The 15932-nt window shown below is 36.2% G+C and overlaps 1 long non-coding RNA gene across 1 annotated transcript; it reads right to left on the reverse strand.

Moving 5' to 3' along the window:
• Positions 1-9281: 9281 nt before the first annotated feature.
• Gm52576 lies at positions 9282-14252 on the reverse strand. The gene is made up of 2 exons (XR_003954143.1): positions 14036-14252; positions 9282-9885 (listed from the first exon to the last, which is right to left on the reverse strand). It is a non-coding gene; the product is annotated as a predicted gene, 52576 (long non-coding RNA).
• Between the last annotated feature and the right edge of the window lie 1680 nt (positions 14253-15932).

Consider the following 15932-nt stretch of genomic DNA (forward strand, 5'->3'; position numbering starts at 1 on the left):
TCCTCAAACTATTCAAAAAAATAGAAACAGAAGGTACTCTACCCAATTCATTCCATGAAGCCACAATTACTCTGATACCTAAACCAAACAAAGGTCCAACAAAAAAAAAGAGAACTTCAGACCAATTTCCCTTATGAATATTAATGCAAAAATACTCAATAATATCCTGGTAAAACGAATCCAAATAACATCAAAACAATCATCCATCATGACCAAATAGGCTTCATCCCAGGGATGCAGGGATGATTTAATATACAGAAATCCATCAACATAATCCACAATATAAACAAACTAAAGACAAAAACCACATGATCATCTCATTAGATGCTGAGAACGCATTTCACAAAATCCAACAAACATTCATGATAAAAGTCATGGGAAGATCAGGAATTCAAGGCCCTTATCTAAACATAATAAAAACAATATACAGAAAACCAATAGCCAACATCAAACTAAATGGAGAGAAGCTTGAAGCAATATGAAGTATATATAAGTGACCCTAAAAATTCCATCAGAGAACTCCTAAACCTGACAAATAGCTTCAGTGCAGTAGCTGGATATAAAGTTAACTCAAACAAATCAGTGGCTTTTCTCTACACAAAGGCTAAACAGGCTGAGAAAGAAGTTAGGGAAACAACACCCTTCTCAATAGTCACAAACCATATGAAAATACCTTGACGTGACTCTAACTAAGGAAGTGAAAGATCTGTATGACAAGAACTTCAAGTCTCTGAAGAAAGAAATTGAAGATCTTAGAAGATGGAAAGATCTCCCTTGCTCATGGATTGGCAGGATTAATATAGTAAAAATGTCTATTCTGCTGAAAGCAATGTACAGATTCAATGCAATCTCCATCAAAAGTCTAACTCAATTCTTCACTGAATTAGAAAGGGCAATTTGCAAATTCATCTGGAATAACAAAAACCTAGGATAGGAAAAACTATTCTCAACAATAAAAGAACCTCTGATGGAATCACCATGCCTGACCTCAAGCTGTACTGCAGAGCAATTGTGATAAAAAACTGGGTGGTAGTGGTACAGCAACAGACAGGAAGAACAATGGAATAGAATTGAAGACCCAGAAATGAACCCAAACATGTATGGTAGGATTGCAAGCTTGTACACCCACTCTGGAAATCAGTCTGGTGGTTCCTCAGAAAATTGGACATAGTACTAGTGGAAGATCCAGCAATACCATATACCCAGAAGATGTTCAAACTGGTAATAAGGACACATGCTTCACTATGCTCATAGCAGCCTTATTTATAATAGCCAGAAGCTGGAAAGAACCCAGATGCCCCTCAACAGAAGTATGGATACAGAAAATGTGGCAAATTACATAATGGAGTACTAGTCAGCTATTAAAAACAATGAATTTATAAAATTCTTAGGCAAATGAATGGATCTGGAGGATATCATTCTGAGTTAGGTAACCCAATCACAAAAAAAAAAAAAAAAAAAAAAAAAAAAAAAAAAAAAAAACTCACATGATATGAATTCACTGATAAGTGGATATTAGCCCAGAAACTTAGAATACCCAAGATACAATTTGCAAAACACAAGAAAATCAAGAAGAAGGAAGACCAAAGTGTGGCTACCTCAGTCCTCCTTAGAATAGGGAACAAAATACTCATGGAAGGAGTTACAGAGACAAAGTTTGGAGCTGAGACGGAAGGATGGACCATCCAGAGACTGCCCCACTTGGAATCCGCCCCATAATAAGCCACCAAACACAGACACTATTGCATATGCCAGCAAGATTTTGCCGTCAGGACCCTGATATAGCTGTCTCTTGTCAGGCTATGCCAGTGCCTGGCAAATACAGAAGTGGATGCTCACAGTCAGCTATTTGATGGAACACAGCGCCCTCCCCCCCAGGAGCTCAGGAGGTCTGCAACCCTATAGGAGGAACAACAATATGAACTAACCAGTACCCACAGAGCTCTGGTCTCTAGCTGCATACGTAGCAGAAGATGCCCTAGTGGCCATCATTGGGAAGAGAGGCCCCTTGGTCTTGCAAACTTTATATGCCTCAGTACAGGGGAACACCAGGGTTGAGAAATGGGAGTGGGAAGGTTGGGAGTAGGGAGGGGGAGGGTATAGGGGACATTTGGGATAGCATTTGAAATGTAAATAAAGAAAATACCTAATAAAAAATTGTTAAAAAAAAGAGAGAGAGAGAAGGTAGCCATCAGTGAGACAGATTCCAGCTCAGTTCCAGTTTGATTTCTCCATTTCTTGCTATCAAGATACTTAAGATCTTTAGAAAAAAAAAACAGAAAAACTAAACAAAACAAAACAAAAAACTCATTATCTACTTTTGTAAAAAATTCAAGGAGAATTACAAAGGCCTCTTTCTACTTCAGTGGCCTCTGAGGACTTCACAAGTCAGACCTAAGCATCTTTAATGCTTACCACATTGCCCTGCACTTGAATGTTCAGTAAATGTATGCTGAATGGACTACAAATGAATTCATACTGAATAAAAATATGCCAACACAGTATTCTCCTGGATGGACAAAGAGATCCTCAAATAATCTGAGTGAAGAATGAATTAATTACTTTTGAAGTTCGTTGAATTTTTAATACAAACCATTAAAGTATGTGTGAAGTTGTATGTCAGTGTCTCTGTATCCAAAAGACAATGCTTAATTTTCCAAAAAAAAAAAAAATTCCCACAAGCATTATTTTCTCCAAAGAAATCAAGTATTCCTTGGCATCAAGTTACACAAGTAGTTTATTTCTAGTGTATGGAAAGTGGATAAATGCTCATTCCCAGTAATGCCACAGTTTTGTCTCTTCTATCACATATGCTCATCCAACATGAGCATATATTAGGGTGGTCAGAATCAACACATCTATTAAACAGTATTTTTCTCCTATCAATATTTTTCTCATTCAAACATTCACTTTCTGCAATCCTAAACTCCAGAGAGCTAAATATAGGCAACCTCAACTTGAAAAAATTCACAGCTAAAACTAACATATACTCGCTGCCAATCTGTGCACCAGCTGTGGATTAAAATGTGCTGAAAAGCAGAACATTTTGTCTTTGCAACGATCAAGTATTCACTTGTAACATATACAACTCTTCACTTTACAGGATGAGGGAGGGTGATGAGAGCCAGAGAAGCTTGGTGGTTGTGAGGTGCCCTGGAGGGGTTGAGATCCATTTCACAGTTATCACCTACTTCTTTAAACAAAACCCTTTGTGAGTACTTCACTGTGCAGAGAGTTGCTGCCTCAGAGTCACATCCTTGCAAAAAAGAGTTTCTTTTTACTTTTCCAAATTATTTTCAGACTTGCTTCCTGTTTGTTTCCTGGCAAACCTTTGAAAGTATCTGTTCAAATGAGGTCCCATTTGCAGACTCAAAAATTCCATGGAATTGCAAAATTCCAGGGTGAATGACAGATTTATCACAGGGCAAGCATCAGCCAAGAAGTTTGGTTTAAATTCTTTTAGTTTAAAAATTTGGAAGTCTTTTTATATTAATGTATTTAACAATGAGTTCATTTCCTGTTTATAACAAATATTGCTCACTTTTTTGAAGCTAAAACTCCATAGCACATACATTTTTCACATATCCATTCATTTTTATTGGTCTCAAAATCTATAAAGAGATCATCTTGCACAGTATGTCTTACTTTTAAAAAACAGACGCTAACATGACCAGCATAACAGACCAACTGAGACAGCACACAAAGAAAAGAATGTCAAAGCTGGTCACCGCAAAATCATGCTGAACATTTTGTCGGGATTTTGCAGAATGATCATATGTTAGCAAAGACTTTTGTCTTATGGTAGAACAATTAGTTTGATTTAGTAATACCTCCAAATTATATATTCTCTGGTCTCCCAATTGTTTGGCATAACACAACAGCTTCTATCTCATCATAGCATATAAGAGGTAATTTTAGTAAACTATAACTAGATTGCTAAATTTGGAATTATTACCAACTATGTGCCAAAATGAAGATTTTTTTTACCTTAAGCAAAACCATTTTATGTATTTATTGGTTTATTTTTGAGAAAGAGAATTACTATGTCATTCTGGCTGTCATGGAACTTATAATGTGGAATAGATTGACCACAAAATCAGATTTGTCTGAGTCTGCATCTGCCTCTGCTTCTGCCTTATTATTCTTCAATGCTGGGATTGATGACATGCACCACCACACCAAACAACAAATACATTTTAAAGAAAAAATATTTATAAATATATACACATAGAACTTAAATTATCTATCCATCAATCTATTATCTATCTATCTATCTATCTATCTTCTATCTATCTATCTATCTAGAGAGAGAGAGAGAGAGAGAGAGAGAGAGAGAGAGAGAGAGAGAGAAAATGAAGAAAAATAATTTATGTAGCAGATTTACTTTTCAAACCTTTAATTTCAGGTTTTAGGGGGTGACTGAATGGCCAAGAACACTTTCCAAGTTGGCCTAATGACCTGAGTTCAAACTCAGGCACAAAGAAGAGTTTGAGCATCTGAACTCCCTCATGTTGGCCAGCAGGAATCAGTGAGAATAGATGGCAGGAGCTGGAGCTTGCCAGTGTAGAGGACACAGTGAAGCAGAAATAGCAAGAGCAACCATCCTTCAAAAATTTAGAAGAAGAAAACACCCTCAGATGTTGCCCTCTGACTTCCACATGCAGGAATATATTCATACACATATGTTCACATATACACTCACATTTTAATTGCAGCTTTAAAAGTTTAACATCTTTCTCATATTTAAATGTGATCTTATTATTCTCAAAACTTTTCACTTTACTATGAACTCAAATTTACAATTACTTTTTGAGATATAAAAATAGCTCTGTCTATCTATCTATCTCTTTCTTTTTTCTTTCTTTCTTTCTGAGTGAAGACCTCACTATACAGTCATGGATGTTGTGGAATTTGCTATATAGACCAAGCTGCCTTTGAATTAAGAGGTCTGTCAATTTTCTGAGTGATGTTATTAAAGCTATTTGATAATATAGAAATTATTTTTTTAGACTTAATGTTTATCTTATTATTTTAAGTTTTGTAACACTCAAAAAAATCAAACACAGACTTCCATAAACTCAGATTTCTTCAACTGTTGATGTCCCAATAAATATATACTGTTAGTTTCATTGTGGCTTCAAATCACAAAACACAAAACCTGACCTATGCACCAACCTCACACACACACACACACACACACACACACACACACACACACACACACACACACACACAGAGAGAGAGAGAGAGAGAGAGAGAGAGAGAGAGAGAACACATTATTTCAACTACAGCAAATAAAAGACAAAGTAATACTTGATTAGAGTTAAAATTGGGTGTCTATTTCTTTTTTCTATCACACCACTCCTCCAAAGAATTTAATCAGAATTTTACACATGAGTTTTACCAGAAGCCTCAACCAAGGTACTGAAGAACAGCATGGAAAATGTTAAGGACCAATCGTGGCAAACTCTGATCAGCTTATTTCAACTGACCTTTGAAAAATTATCATACTTGTGGTCATTGAATTGTATGACTACCTTTATTTTAATCAACTTAAATTCTTTCTCCTTGACTAATTGGAAAAAGATACAGCATTAAATATACCATGTCCCAGTTTCCATGTCTGTCTAACTCTTTGAGTGGAGAAGGTAAATGAAACTCATCTTGTTGCCTTTCTCTGAAACTCATTATATAAAAGTCACATCAAATGGCTCAGTAACATTTTTTTTCATTTAATATTTAAATCTTAGTAAAACACCTAAATCAGAAGAACTATTTGTTCTAGACAATTTTATTTTCTGAAAATAAGAACTGTTCAGTTGCTATGCTTAATTACATAGTTATTTATATTTCCTGGAATTGTTAAAGTCCCTTTTACCTGTACATTTTATTTAAGCTTACAATATTCCATAATGGCTTCCAAACCCACTGAATATAAGCAAAATTCAGAAGGAAGTTGGAGAATTGTCAATGTTATCAACAGACAGACTAACGTATCTTCCACATCTGGAACTTATCAGCTATCACACTAACATTTGAATTCTTTTTAAAGCCTAGTTGCTTATCATTCAGAATACAATTTAGTACTTTTATGCAGCACTGTATGGGAAAAACAGCAAAATGACCAGATGTTCTTCCATGATCAGAAGGAGATCCTCTTGAGAGGTAAGAGTAACAGGCAAGATTGCCTGAACTTGAGAAGGACTTGTTACTCTACCTTTTTAGCTTGTCTAGCCCGATAGCAGGTCCTACAGTAGCTATTTAAAGTTTTGAAGTACATTAACAGATTCAGTATTTAATTTCTCATCTTTTCATTCAAATTAAATACCCATTCCTCCATTCATGTGAGTGTCTAGGGAGTTTCCTTTGGATTTCATTGCTTCAGTTTTATGTCTGTAATATATGGTTTAGCATAAAGTAAGAAGAAATACCCTATGATTTCTGCCTCTATTTCATGCCTAGAACTCTTTGCCTATATCCCTGGACTTTGTGACCAGCACAAATAAGTAAGAGAAAAACAGCTGGGTCAAGAATATGGAAAGTCAGGCCTTTGAGAAGACTCAAAATCATGACTAGACCAAAAAGAAAGAAAGAAAGAAAGAAAGAAAGAAAGAAAGAAAGAAAGAAAGAAAGAAAAGAAAACAAAAGAAAAGAAAAGAAAAGAAAAGAAAAGAAAAGAAAAAAGAAAAGGAAATGAGACACCAAGAAGGGGTGTGAATGTCTACAGAATAGAAAGAACATCAAAACACCCATGCCAGCAGTTAGGAAACACACAAATCAATAGATAGCAGGATCATTCAATTTATTTTGATTTATTTTACCTGTAGAATCCATGCTCTTTTTTAATATTTACTTTTCTGTAATTCATATTAATGAGAGAAGACTTTAAAAACACACAGATTAAACTACATATCACCTGAGATTTTACCACCTGGATATCATCGCTAATAACATTTTCATACATTTCTTCACAATCTGTTCTTTTCCTCTGAATATATAGCTGAAGATAAAAATACAAAGATGTTTTTACCTCATATGGTCCAGATGGTTCTATAACCCTTTTACTCCTCAATGAATTGTTATGAATACTTTCTTCATAACCTAAAAAATGATTTAAAGCACGAGTTCAAGTACGGGTTCAAATATAAGATTGTGTTGTGTAGTACCGTTAGGGCACACAAGCAGTCTCTCCTGAATATTAGATAATTCAGTCTTGGCTCATGTTGGGTTGGGCCAAAATTTGGCCACAATCTTCTACCTGCCACTTAAGATTATAGAGACAGTCTATAGTCATCTCATATAGAATGAAAAAAAGAATATTCACTGAATTGTCCCATAAATTTTTATCTGTATTTCAAATACCTCCTCTGTCAGTAGAAACCTCTCCACCATGATCACATAAGCCCTTTGACATATTTTTTTCTAAGAGATGAGATTTAGCATATCAAATTTCTGAGAATTATACAGATAGAATATTAGAAAATACAAATTTATACATGTTAATATTTTACCTGGTGACCTTTACAGGGACTTAAGGACTTTATGTGTTAGCCTTGTGATCCTTTTCCACAAAAGGGAAGGTATTATTATTAGTGGTAGTATTAGTACTAGTATTAGCATTTTGGATTTTTTCACATTCATTCAACAGTTTTCTTCTTACTATAGCCAAATGGCATTTGAGATGGCTCTGGTATTTAAGAAGCCTACTTTCCAGCAAAGGGAATAGAAACCAGAAAGACATATATAGTAATTATGAGAATAAAGGATGTTAGCAAGAGATCAAGAGAAAAGATTAAGATAAAGCTGAGTTAGAATATCAAATTTAGGGGTAACAGTGAAGGAGAGATGACCCTAGGAATTTTACAGCATTTCAAATACGCTTTCTTTCCTTGGGATACAGAAAACAAATCACCCTTTCATGATTTTCTCAAAGACCCAATATGCTATTTTAGGAAGTTTTAGGATTTGAACACATACCTCTTTCCAGGCATTGTCCAATGTATTTTATATTCCTCTCTGTAAAGTCTTTATATTCCCCCACACTTATATTGCATAAATACTGTACTGAAGGAGTTAAAAATGGAATGTGATAAAATGTATTTTTCTTTCCAGCCTGCAGCAGTTCAGTACATAAATTATGTTTTTGATCCTGGCAACTCTTCAGCAACTAAAAAGATGTTTAAAATAGGAAAACAGGAAATGCCACAGAAAAATGTGTCTCTTTGTTTCTTTGGAAGAAAAAAAAATTCTCATCAAAGGTGCCCAGCAGAACATAGTGAAATATGTTTAAGTCTACATATCAGCCAAGCTTTGCAACCGAATTCCATTCTGTCTCTTGTTTCTGTAATGATCTAAGATAAACTGCTTAATCTTATATCACCTTAACTGTATCATCCCCAACTTCCTCAAAAGAAAACAATATAATATCATTGTATTATAATATGTATTCTAAGGATTCAACCTAGTAGATCAAAGTGTTTGGAAAAATACCCCCCATGTAGTCACTTCATAACTCACATTTGTAACCATTGCTTGATAATCTTATGAAGTATGATTTATTACTTCCTGTTATCTATACATTAGCCTCATTAATGCCAACCACACTCAGATATTTTAAATGCCTTTCCCAGCATTTTTACCAAAGTTAGTAATGAACAGCACTGCTCTGCTATTAACCATATTTGGATTATTAGAAGGAAATTTCATGTGGGATAGCATCTTAGTAGATCTTAAAATAAGCATTGCAGGCAAAAGTCTGTTTCTAACAATGCATGGCAGATGGGAGATTACATAGTTACATATTTTAAAATCAAGAACTATGACTGAGGCAGACTCTGAGTACTGACTAACCTATAGCTATCAATATCACTCAGAGCTGAGCTAAATGTAAGATAGAGCGAAGGATAGGAAAAGTGGACACAGGAGATTAAAGGTTGATGAGAAGGATCAACTACAGGAAAGGAGTAAAAGGAATGAACATCTGCACCCAACTAAAGAGAAACAGCCCAGTTATATTGCATTTCAAAAATCTTTAACTTTCATAAATGGAAAAGAAGTTTTATTTATTTTGTTTTTGAGATAAGGTATCATGTAGCCTATTTTGGCTTTAGGAACACTGGGTAACCAATAATGACCTTAAACTACTCGTCTTCCCAACTCTACCTGCCAAGTCCTGGGATCCTGTGAGCCATTACATGAGATTTCACGTGATGCTGGAGATGAATTGCAGGGCTTTCATGCGTGCTACTGAAGCATTTACCAAATGAGATACACCCACAGCCTTAAGAAATCTATATTTTAATACATTTAACCACAAATGGTAATATTCTAGCTACCAATCAGAATTATATATAGGCCAGAATCTTGTTTTGGTAGTAAAGAAGTAGCACTAGAAAGAAAAAATCTACTTTCCAATTGTAAGACTTGGGGGGATGATACAACAGCAAACAGCCTAGCTTTTGGATAGAGCCAAAGTAGAGACAGAAAAGAGTCAAAGATGAGCAAGGATGAAACTGGAGTGAACGTTTTCGGAACTTTGAGATGTTAGAGGGTCAGCAGAGGAGCCCGGCCATCAGAACTTGACATGCTGCTCATCTAAGGGTCTTGATTCAGGTCTTGATTCCACTCAAAGGAAAACTGATTTTTTTCTTTTACTTTATTTTTTTTTTACATGCAGATTTCTTGGTTTAAGCTGATTTGGAAACAGGTGGGAGGCTGAGGTGCCAGAAGAAAACTTGACTGATTGCATGTACATGTGTTATAAAATAGAAGAAAAAGGACTATGAAGCCTCAAAGTCCATCTTCACTTATTCATCAGAGATACAGATGACTAGCTTTTTTTTTCTTGAGGAGGTCATGCTGGCTCATTTCCATGTGAGGCTGAGGCTGGAAGACACAAGTTAGTGACCAACTTTAGTTTCCTGGAGCACACTGAATTTCAGGTTATACTGAACTACACCATGAGAACTTGTCTCCAAAACAGTAAGTAAAAACATGTACTTTAAGTTGATGAAATGGTTATGTTGTAAAGTATTTGCTGTACAAGTGTGGGGATGTGAATCTGGATCCTTGGAACATACATAAAAAGCTAAGCATGGCAGCATATGTCTATCACCCAAGTGCTAGGGCATGGATACAAAGACAGTTGGATTTCTGAAACACATATTGTTCAGCCAGTCCAGGGAAAACTCAGTGATGTCCAGGGCCAGTTAGACCTTACATCAAGAAGGTGGAGAACAACAGAGGAAGATGCAGGACTTTGACCTCTGAATGGCCCAGAAGCACACATAAGGTGAACACACCAACCGACACACAATACAACATGACACCTGCCCCTCTACACATACATGGACTTTAAAATAAAAACCTGAATTCTGCAGTTAAAAATGATTTATTATCAAGTAAATGGATAACATTTAGCAAAAGTTTACACACAAGTGCTTGGAGCACAATACATTGAACAACAGACCTTATTAGAGTTAGAAGTCTGGGTAAAGAGTTTTTATGCATAGAAATAATGTCTTGGGTATTGAAATTTTAAATATGAAATTATATATATATATATATATATATATATATATTTAGAGACCTGAAGGGAGGGAGGGACCTGGGAGGGAAAGTAGATAGGGAAGTAAGGGGGAGAGAAATTGGGGAGGGAGAGAGAGGGGAACCTGATCTGTTATTAGTTGAGGGAAAAGGACTGAAGCCTTGAGGGCCAGCAGAAGGGATGTAAACAGACAACCCTGGGAAATAGGAGGTTGGGGGGGGAGCTCCAGAATGCACCAGAGACTTGGGAGGTGAGAACCTTACATGAAATGCCTGCCAGTAGGGAGAGAGAACTTATAGAGCCCACCTCCAGCAGGAAGACAGGACATCAAGTGAGGGATGGGGTGGCCATCCACAGTCACAACTCTGACCCATAATTATTTCTATCTGAAAGAATTACAGGGATGGGAATGGAGGAAAAGAAGGTCCAGCAACTGACCCAAAGTGGGATCCAGCTCAAGGGGAGGTCTCAAGGCCTGACACTATTACTGAGGTAATGGAGTGCTCACAAAAAGGGATCTATAATGACTGCCCTCAGAAAGACCCAACAAGCAGCTGAAAGAGTCAGATGCAGATATTTGCACCAAACCAATGGACAGAAGCAGCTGACCCCTGTTGTTGAATTAGGGAAGGCTGAAAGAGGCTGGGGAGGGAGGCAATCCTGTAGGAGAACCAGCAGTCTCAATTAATCTGGACCCCCAAGATCTCTTTAACACCAGACCATCAAACATACAGCATACACCAGCTAATATGAGACCCCTAACACACATACAGTAGAAGACTTCAGAAATGAAGCACCTAACCCTAAAGAGACTGAAGGCCCCAGGGAGTTTAGAAATCAGGTGAAGGGTGGTGAGGACATCCATGTGAAGACAGGGAGTGGGGAGGAGGTACGGGATGTGGAACAATCAGAGGGGTATCAGAGGGGGGATAAAACATAGAGTGTAAAAAATAAATTTTAAAATTAAAAAAAAAAGAAAGAAAATTTAGTAAAGACAGAGCCAGCTATACAGCATAAGGAGGCAGGGGTTCTTGGCAGGTCTGGGTCCCCACACATCTCTGTGTGCCAGAGTGGGGCTTGGGACTATATCCCAGGGTTTTTCTTCAATGTTTTACTAAGAAAGTGTAAGTGTGAATGATTCTTCCCATAGGTAAATAACCTTCCTTACAAAGAAGATATTTCCCATCTACAGCATACATTGTTCTCCTCATACTCCCCTACCTGGTTCTTCTTTCCCATAACAAATTATGGTTTTTTTTCAAGCCTATGTAGGCAAATATCCACCCAAATCTGCCCTGCCCACACCATCGCTTAGCTTTCTAAAGCTTTTCACCATTCTTCAATGGTTCTGTTTGTTTCTCAGACAAAGAAGGAATATGTGATCAGATGTCTCTTGCCTCAGTTTTTAAATAATTTTATTCAAAAATTTCTGGCTTCTTCTGAAGGAGTAGTACTGTTAAGTGAAGGTCTGAGCTCTCTGTTCAGTCTTGAGATCCTGGGAAAAGTACATAAAAATGTATGCCTATACCACAATTTCAAGTATATATTTATCTACCTGTGTGTACCAAAAACCTTCGTTTCCTCTTCTTATTCTTTTTGTATTTCTGATGCTCATTTGATATCAGGATCACTAAATCTTTAGCATAATCACTTAGCTGATTCCCTCTAAGCAAAAACCATCTTCCTCTCCTATGCAGTTTTATTTCTTTTCCATAGCCAGGCTGTGACCTCAGGTCCACCACTGGCTGCCCTTGTAATCTGCATAAGAGACCCCTTTCCTCTCAAACTTGGATACTTGTAACACAGTAAGTTATCAAAGTGTAAATAGAAGAAACATGTCTGTAGCTTGACCTATGATCTACATTTTGTCTTTACATGTTAAATCAACAAGGTTGATTTAAGTAATTTTTATTTAATTGGTAATAAAGTGCTTTATTATTCATGATACATTTTCAGTTACACTGGTAAAATTCAGAGTCTGAGAAACAACTAATTGTAGGCCAAATTCTGCCCTGGCCTCAAAGTATGTAACCTTATATATTCACTTTAGGTAGATTTGAGTGTGACTCTGTGTGTGTGTGTGTGTGTGTGTGTGTGTGTGTGTGTGTGTGTGTGCAAAAAATATATGACAAGGACCATATGTGATTCAGAAAATCTTAAGTATTTACTATCAGGCTGTTTCCACAAAAAGTTTGCCAACCCTGGGTCTGAGGTATCTGACAATTGTGCCAAGTTGGCTAATTTACCAGGAGGCAGTGGCACACAACACAGCTCTCAGCTGCTTAAGTTAAAAAGATTCAAAATAAGTTGTAAGTAGCAATTGCATTTACCATCATGTCAAAAGAGAGGTAATGAATAACTTGCAAAAGCATAAGTAACTCATTAGCATGGTGTAAAGGACAAATCCAAATCACCGCCACTCCTTATCACTGATAGGCAAGCCAAGTTCCATTTGCCTATGACTTGCATGGCCATTAGGAGGAGGCTGCCCTCTATTGCTGATTATTTTAATCAATGTCTTCTTATATAATGCCTATTGTTTGATTATATGAGTTTCTCTAACTATAAAATTAAGTATAACCCTTATTCAGATTCAACATTGTCTACTTTGACTGAAAATAAGATTGACTTCAGGGATTGTGTAACAGTGGAAGTAGAGTTCTTCCAGAAACAATGTATTTATTTCCAGGATTTTATGTCAAAAATTAATAGGTGGGTCATATTGCCACTTTAAGACAAATAGAACACTCACTCATAAATATACCTTTTACACATTGTGTACTGTTTGTACTAGAACCCAGATGCCCAATTTTTTAGATGCAAAATTATAGTTTCTAGACTAAGATAAGGAAATTCCATTTCCATAATCCAAGAAGAAAGGGGAATATACAGAACTGTTCCACAGCTGTGCTAAGTAACATTTTCCTCACCAACACAAAAGAGAGAAAAGCTACTCTCAGCATTGCTTATCTCGTAAAATCCATCAATTCTGTTTTCTACATACTGATTTACCTCCCTTCTGCTTGAGGAAAGGTTTTAAATAGCTACAGTCTGTTCTGTTATTTCCTTTCTCACCCAAGCAGTGCCCTGAGACAGTTGGAGACAAAGGAAAGGTAATGTAAAAAGAAACAATAGCATCAGCAACCAAAACCAAACAATCTTTGTAGGTACATGATTCATACGCCACTACTAGTTCATATTCTCACTTAAGAGCCAGATTTGAAATGTGGGTTCCAGCACCATGCTCTTACTAATTGTCTTGAATAATTCAGCTTTTATAACTCTCTAGGGCCTGATGGAGACAGGCTGCTGCAAGACATGTTTGATACTACAAAACACACATGTTAATTTTCCATGCTGAAACTCCATGGTTAGCTAGAGTTGCTAAATTTGGTAAGCTGAAGGGCCCAAGTCAGAAAAGTCCAAAGATGTTACAGGTTGTTATAGGTACTATTTGGTATCTTCCTAACGCCAAGACAGGGGTCTTACCTGATCTATGATTCCTGATATGCTTCCTTTTAACAGCTGAGAAACTGCTAATTGCAGATTTTGTTTTCTTTGGCTCAAGAGAAAATATCCAAAGCTGTTGATGACTTGAAATAGATCCTGGAAAGTATAAAAGAGGAAAATTAGAAAAAATAAGATAAAATAAAATAAAAATACCTCACACAACTGCCTTGTCTGCGTAATAACATTGAACATGACTGTCACTCTGAAGACGTATTAGCTCATTTAGGTAATTAGTGTGAGCAGCATGTTTCCCTACTTATTCCATTCAATTATAGGCTTCTCACTTTGTCATTACTGGAGTGTCTTAATGTGACTTGTAATTAGTGTAATTACAATCCAATGTTAATTATATCTGCCACTTAGACATAATTTTATATAGTAATGGTCTCTAATCTCAGTAACCTTATTATGTTGTTTATTCAAACAGGAATTAAGTCTTCTTTCATGCGTCAAATATGGAGATTACAAAAAAGCACTGCTTGTGTCATTTTGATAGTTATGACAAGGGGATCTTTGAAATAGCAAAATCATATTTGAGACAATGCCTGCATGTGCAAACAATTAAAGCAGTTCCTCCTCTTTCCAGAAATATGCTATGCATCGCCAAATAACTGTGTTCAGAGGCAGTGACTTGCTTCTGAATTCTGAGAACTAATGAGGGAACATCTAGAAAGCCTATTATTGTGGTTCAGTTGATTAGAATACCAAATACATTCATGGCTGACCATTTAATGGACCATTGCTTTGAGTAACTAACCATTGTCTACAATGTGATAATATAACCTTCCGTTTGAAGAGTGCATTATCTTTTAAAGTGCTTTTAAATATATTAGCTCAGTTTATCCTGGAAACAACTTCATAGGGTCGTGATGGCAGGTACTAGATTATTGAAACAGTTTGAAAAATAATAAATGATTATGTATGTTCATCAGCAAGAGGAAAGCTGAAAGACCACTTAATAGAGTCATGAACAAAGTAGACTCCTGAGATGGCTAAGGGTTGAGTCTCAATAATTACACTTTTAAAAGCAGCACATTTGAGTGAGATATCTAGCTCCTCAACTCCTCAGACTTTTTAACTGGTTAGACAAGATTTCTAAGTATACGTTCCATGGGGCGATCACTGTGTTATGGAGAAAATCATACCAGAGCAGTGCTTGTCATGAATTTAGTACATAAGTAGATATTGTTCTTATCCTTAGAAGCACCCCCACCTCTTGATTTGGGACATTATTATTTTTCATCAACCATTTAGTTTTACAGATTTCTTTCTGCAAATACTAACTACAGATTCAATTTATATGTCGTATATTTCTGTGAAAATATAGTAAATTCATTTAAACGCATATAACCAAAGGCTACTCCATATAGCCAAAAGGAAGAACCCTGCTAACTCAATTGTTGTAAGAATGAAAACCATGAAAGTCCTTGGAAGAAGATTCAGTGTTTTATTGCTTGATACAAATACCAACCTCTCACATGTCTTCACACTCTCAGAAATAGTGTGTCTTATTACTATACTAGCTCAAAAATCCTCAAAAAAGTTAACATGGCCAAATGCCATCACATATCCAAAGTTCTCCCTTCACTGAAATCTACAAGAATGCTGCCTGCTATTTATTTAATAGATCTCACTATCTCTGTTTTCAATAGAAATATTAAGAATGTTACATCATATAAATCTTTTATGTTAAATTTTCTTATTTCCAATAAGCTAAGCATCATTTCCAATTTTTACCAAACAAACAGGTTCTCTCATCAGTTTTGTTCTTTTTCTTTTTTATACCTTCTCTGATGGATATTTCTTTCAGCAATGGACAGGAAATGGGCTTTTGCAGATTACTGTTTCATGCAGCCTATAGCAACATCAGTATCAA

This window comes from Mus musculus, chromosome 2, assembly GCF_000001635.26.
Source record: "Mus musculus strain C57BL/6J chromosome 2, GRCm38.p6 C57BL/6J".
In the NCBI taxonomy this organism is placed as follows: domain Eukaryota; kingdom Metazoa; phylum Chordata; class Mammalia; order Rodentia; family Muridae; genus Mus; species Mus musculus.